Here is a 6000-nt window from a genome sequence, read left to right on the forward strand (position 1 = left end):
CAGTTGAGGATTGGCTCTATTAATTACAAGAGCTGCCTAGTCTCTATTGAGTGGCTGGGTGAGTCCATGCAGGTAAAAGAATAATGGATCCAAGTCTTCTAGGAACTAGGTGGGTTAATTAGGCTTTTCTCTTTTTATCCAGGCTCCAAGTAATTTAGAGGTGAATCACAACCCCTCCAATTTACTAGTTAACTGCACAGAGTCATTGCAGTCCAGATGGAGCATCTATAGGGCTAGGTAATAAGTCCCATCTATAGGAATTTAAGTCATAATGTAGAATTCTAGAGCAGGGATAGAATTCTCAAGCATGGCTCAAAAAATTATAGAAAAAGCTGATCTTCAGTTGATCTGGCCCACAGATTTTTAACGGACAATGATTACTTTTTCTATAGCCTTTTTGGACCATGCTAGAGAATTCTATTCCTGCTCTAGAATTCTATAGAATTACTATAGGCAGGATCTCATTTTCTATTAAATTCTGTAGGTTTCCTAGAACAATTTATATCAATCGCATTAGCTTTCTATAGACCTATTGCTTTAAACATACTATAGAACTTTTCCACATGAGTTTGAACCAATTCATTCAGTCACGGAGCAGGAACACTCACTCATGTCAATCAGTGTTTTTTTTTCTGAGCTTCAGAATCTTTTTTCTGGAAGAAGAGAGGTTCCCAGCCCTAATTTCCACACTGGAGACCTGGGGGAAACCAGTGGGCCCTGGGCTGGGATTCAGGAGGCCTGGTTTATATTCCTGGCTCTGCCGCTTGGCTGCTGGATGATCTTGGGTCAGTCACATCTCTGACCTGTAAAGTGGAGATAATGATACTGACCTGCAATCTAAGGTGCTTTGAGATCTAGGGCTGAAAACTGCTAGATAAGAGCTAGGTATCACTAGTTGAGTGCTGCAGGTTTGTATTCATCAGTAGGCACAAACACCAGCTTTCCAAGACTCCAGCTATTGAATTTTGCTCTTGCATTTTATCAAAGCCTTCTCAATAAAGTTCTCTCCCTTTCATTGCCAGTTCTCAGAGAAGAAACTTTAGAAGCAACAGAAAAAGACTCAGATCACAGGTAAAATCTCATTAGTGCTTCAGAAAATGTCAGGGCCCTAAAGGAACAATGGCAAAGATCAGACACATGGATGGTCACATGCCTTCTCACTCTTTCCAGGTATATCCTGATTGTGAAATTCCAAGCCATAGACTTACACTCAGATATATAAAAAAAAGCTAGATAGTTTGATCAGCCACACATGGCCCATTCCAGTATTTGCTGCATGGGCCCAGCACTTGCACGGTGCTGAATGTCCTTTCATCTCCAAAGTCAATGGGAGCTTAGGGTTCAGAACACCTCACAGGCTCGGGTCCCCAGTCCACCTTTTGAATGCTACTCAAACGTACCATGAAAAAAAGAATTTTGAGGCAACCTTTTGGTGCTGCTTCCTTCCTTTGCCAGGGGCCCCCAACACAACCAGGCCTAGCAGCCCCTTCCTCCTTTCCTCTGGGTCTTTTCCTGCCCTACATTTTAATACTCAAACCATAAGCCTTTTGTTAGCACTATTTACCTTCTAGGAAAGAAACCTGAGAAACCCTTCCTGGGTTGCCATTAGCTGCTGAAGATCATCCCCTCAGTGTGGTCTAGAGCTAGGGCATTAGCTGAGAGACCAGTTCTACCACTGAGGGGTTGTACAGCCATGGGCATGTTCCTTCCCTCTCTCTCTCTCTCTCTCAGTTTATCTATCTGTAAAATGGAGCTAATGATATTGATGAACTTGGAGATCTACGAATGAAAAGCATTAGGTATACAATCCCTCTCCAGGTTACTTACAAGGCACATACCACTGGACTATCTGAGCACCTTCCCTAGCCCAGCTCCACAGAGCCATTATCTTCACTTTACAGCTGCTGAATGGAGGCACCCAGAAGCTATGGCCCAGATCCTAGGGAGGCACCCAGCTCTCACTGAAATCAGCAGGGCTTGGATGACTTGCCCCCACTCACACAAGGAGTCCACAGAGGAGCAAGGACTTGAATTTGGTTCTTCTAAGTCCCATGCTGCTGCCTGAACCACTGGGCCATCCTTCCTCCCTGTGCAATAAGGCCAAGTCTACACCTACAAATTACACTGACTTACCTACATCACTCTGGGCTATGACAAATGTCAAGCTTTGACTTAACTGCCGGTGTAGATGCATTTAGACCAATGGAAAAAGTCTTCCGTCAACTTAGTGACCGCCTCTCAGGGACATGAATTAACTACATTGGTGAAACCCCCCTTCCGTCGATGGAGAAAGCATCTACACTATAGTACTACAGTGGCACAGCTGCAGTGCCGAAGCTGCGCTGCTGTAGTGCGGATGTATCCCAAGAGTCACTAGCAACCAGGTGAGGTTGTGTAAGTGAAACACTTAGCCCCACAAAGCCCTAGAAGGGTGAGAACAGCCAGCTAAGGGAATCTTCACTTGCTTGCCATGCCACTCATCCCTCCCATTCACCACTCTCACTGACGCCACGGAGAAACCGGCTTCCACCTTGCAGACAGACGGACATACGGTGTCCCTGTAGCTCACACCATAAGTGCTCACCAGCCCGGTCAGCTTATCCTCCACTCAGGATGCTTTATTGTAAAAAGCTGACACACACAGTCTAGCTTCTTAACCTACCAACCAATCAGGTGAGACTCTGGAGTGGACATGCCTTACACAGAGCCTGCATGTCAACCAACTTGGGCACTGCCTGGCCAGTGGGGACATGAGCTCTCAGCTGGGAATGGCCTGCCCTAGCTCGCAAACTGGGGTCCTGCCTGCAATCACATCCCAGGCTATCTGTCTGGTGCTCGGAGCTTTAACCAGAAAGGATTTTGCAAATCACCTCCTTGAAATCAGCTTTCGGGTCTCAATGGAAAAACCAGGAGAAAGACTCTAGGCTTGGCCTCTGTTCATCCCAAAGAGGATCCAAAGAGCTTGCTTATCCAAGCCAGATCTTGGAACCTTCAGTCAACATCGGTCTCCGGGTGCTAGCATAACACAAGTTCATTCAACGCCTATGCCTCCTCACACCCCGAGGGCCTGATCCTCCAGCCTGTGCTCCAGAACAGATTCTGTTGATGTCAAAGTCCATAGGAGTTTTGCCATCAACCCCAATGAGTGCAAGTTTGATCCCTCAATCCTTTCACAGGCAAAGCTCCCACGGACTTCAGTGAGGTTCTGGACAGAAGGATTTGGCCTGAGGTTTCCAAGCTGTGAAGAACCAAGTGGGGATTATGAGAGCCCCAGGGATCTACTCTCTTGAACGCAAGTAAAGCCGTATACAACAGGAAATATGTCCTCAAAGCGGGGCGGCTCTAGCTGTTACTGCCAGCCATCTAGCAAGCTGCAGGCACATCCCATCCTGCTCCCTGTCGCTGCTCAGCATTATGTCTAAGAATCGTGTTCTGGTTTTTGCTGGGCCAGCATTCCTCCAGTCCCAGGAAGCAAAAAACCAATACAGAATGAAACAGCAACAGCATAGTCCGTGTTCTATGGGACCAGCCGTGAATTAATTCAGCCTCACAGCCCCTGCTGCCATGTGGGTGAGCATCACTAACTTCATTTCATGGATGCCAAAGCTGGGGCCCCGTGGGGTGAAGGGATTACCGGGCTGGGAACAGATCCCACAGCACTGGATGCCCAGGCTTGTGCTTAGTAGTGGCGTTCTTAGCCCAAGTTATGACTGTGTTAATGGAGATAGCCAGAGCAAGGAGTGGCAGAGAATGGGCATTGTAAGGAAACCAGCCACTTACTTTTCTCTTTCCTCCTTTGTGTTTCTCTAAGCAGATCCACTCATAGAAGGAAGGGCCCTAACCCTGGCTATGCCCTAGAGCTGGCCTGGAGCATCCTGCTGATACAATCATCAGGAAAGGCAGGTGGAGAATGCTACAGGCCAAGGAAGGAATCCGTCACCCGCGAGTCACAGAGAAGCTCATCCAGCAAACAGCTGTAACAAATCCACAGTGTCCTAGGGTAGGGGGACGGGCAGAACCCTTGAGATGTCTAAGGTCAGCTATGAACACACCGGCTGATTGCTCCTGGGTCTGTGCCATAAAAATGTCTCAAACAATCCAGCCTGGACAGGCTGCCATAAAGCAAACCCATCAAGCAGTCTCAAAGGGCTAGTGGCAGACAGACCAGGGAGCGAAGAGCCATGTGGAGAAGGATCATTCAAGGAATGAGCTGTGTAATCTATCAGCACTTTGCTGGGAATGCCCAGGAACCACAGCTCCATGCCTGCTCTTAGTACACAAGGGGCACCGCAGGCAGACCTGTCCCCTGTGTACAGCAAGGCAGATCTGTGCTCCTCAAGCCATGGGGATGCACATCAGGGTTTCACAAGCCGAGTACCCGGGCAGCCGCTGGGCCAAGGCAAGTGCATGACAGAATCCAGGGTAGGGTGACTAGAGGGCAAGTGTGAAAAATCGGGACGGGGGTGGAGGGGTAATAGGGGTCTATATAAGAAAAAGCCCCTATAAAATCGGGACATCTGGTCACCCTAATCCACCAAGAGCACATGGAGACGCAACAAACAACTATCAACCCCAGAGCCACAAAAATTCCCTCTACCATCGGCTCTGAGCCTGCATCAGTGGCAGTAGGGGATCAAAGTGAAATGTTCTACAGGGCACTCAGCAGAGCCATCAGCAGTCACAGCCAGCTGCACTGGCTCCCTTTCCCTCACCGGCAACTGCCATGGAGCCGGGGTTGTCCCCATGGCATGGTCCTTGCAGATGTGAGCTAATCAGCATGCCATATGGGGAAGGGAGGGCAGCAGAGAAAGGGCACCAAGAGAAGGATTAAATATTAACCCTTTGCAGACAGGGACAGGCATGGGGGATCAGCCAGCACACTCGTCCAGAGGAATGAGTGTGAGCAAACGCCCCTCCAGGAGGCATGCCCCTGTCCTAGGTCACTGCTTTAAGGTGCCACAAACATTCCTACTATAATTATGTTCAGCCTTTAATTACAGGCCTGTCTTAATTAGGTGACTGACACCTCACAGGTCCATTTGGTGGCTGCTTACAGTAGCTAGTAATAGGCATCCTTTACACTTATCTGGTGCATTTCATTTAAGCATCTCAAGGTGCCTTACAAAGCTGGGCCAGAATGATCACCCCAAGCAGAGAAACTGAGGCACAGAGCAGGGCAGGGACTCAGCGACGAGAACCACGAGTCCTGACTCCCAGCCGCCTTCTCTACCCACTGAACAGTGCTCCCTTCCACGCCCGGGGCCCAGACAGCTCTGGGTCACGTGCTCTGGAGCCACGCACCCAGCCTGCTGTTCTTGAAGGCCAGCAGGAGGTGCGAAGCCCGCTGCCTGGGCCGGGGCCCCGCGGTACGTACCTGCCGCCTGCACGTGTGCAGGGCATGTGCCAAGCAGCTTAGCGCGCTGCTCCCACCAGCCATGACAGTCTGGCCTCCGAAGGGTTAAGCTGAAGGTGCTTGTGTGTGGGGGGGCTCCGGCTGGGCTCCCCTAGGCCAGGGGCCTCAAGCCAGCGGAGCTCAGCCTGAGCCAGGGCGCCCGGGCCTGCAGCTGCTCCCTGGCTCTCACACCTCGTCGCCTACCAGTGGGCGCCTGGCGGTGCCCTGCTCTCCTGCTGCCTCTCCCCGTCAGACAGCCGAGCAGGGAGAAAAATGCCATAATTCATTAGCATTCCAATGTGGCTCACGTGCCTGGCGCCGCCAATGGCAGCCCCAGCCGGGCTGGCCTGGCCCTGCCTCCTCCAGCTCCTGGGAAACAGCCTTGGCAGGTCAGTGGAGCTGCAGGCCTCAGCCACTCTCCATAGCAACAGGGGCAGGAGGAAGGGGGGCGGTGTGGGGGGAGCAGAACTCCTTCCCCATGGAGCTACCGTGGCTCCCGCACAGTGCCTGGGGGGGCGTTTGTGGCTGGGGGACGCGGTGCCACCCAGAGCCCCAGCTGCCCTGGGGGGATCGGCCCCGCTAACCCTGCCCCTGTTCTGCCACACAGC

The 6000-nt window shown here is 51.0% G+C and overlaps 1 protein-coding gene across 3 annotated transcripts in view; it reads right to left on the reverse strand.

Moving 5' to 3' along the window:
* PHC2 (polyhomeotic homolog 2) overlaps nt 1-5770 on the reverse strand; it is a 141679-nt gene extending 135909 nt beyond the window's left edge. Inside the window, exon 1 of one of the 3 annotated variants that reach the window (XM_038376925.2) lies at nt 5375-5770. The gene's annotated coding sequence lies outside the window, so the exon portion shown is untranslated. The remainder of the gene's footprint in view (nt 1-5374) is intronic. The other 2 variants (XM_038376923.2, XM_043500098.1) reach the window with 2 other exon arrangements.
* Between the last annotated feature and the right edge of the window lie 230 nt (nt 5771-6000).

This window comes from Dermochelys coriacea, chromosome 18 (genome assembly GCF_009764565.3).
Source record: "Dermochelys coriacea isolate rDerCor1 chromosome 18, rDerCor1.pri.v4, whole genome shotgun sequence".
In the NCBI taxonomy this organism is placed as follows: domain Eukaryota; kingdom Metazoa; phylum Chordata; order Testudines; family Dermochelyidae; genus Dermochelys; species Dermochelys coriacea.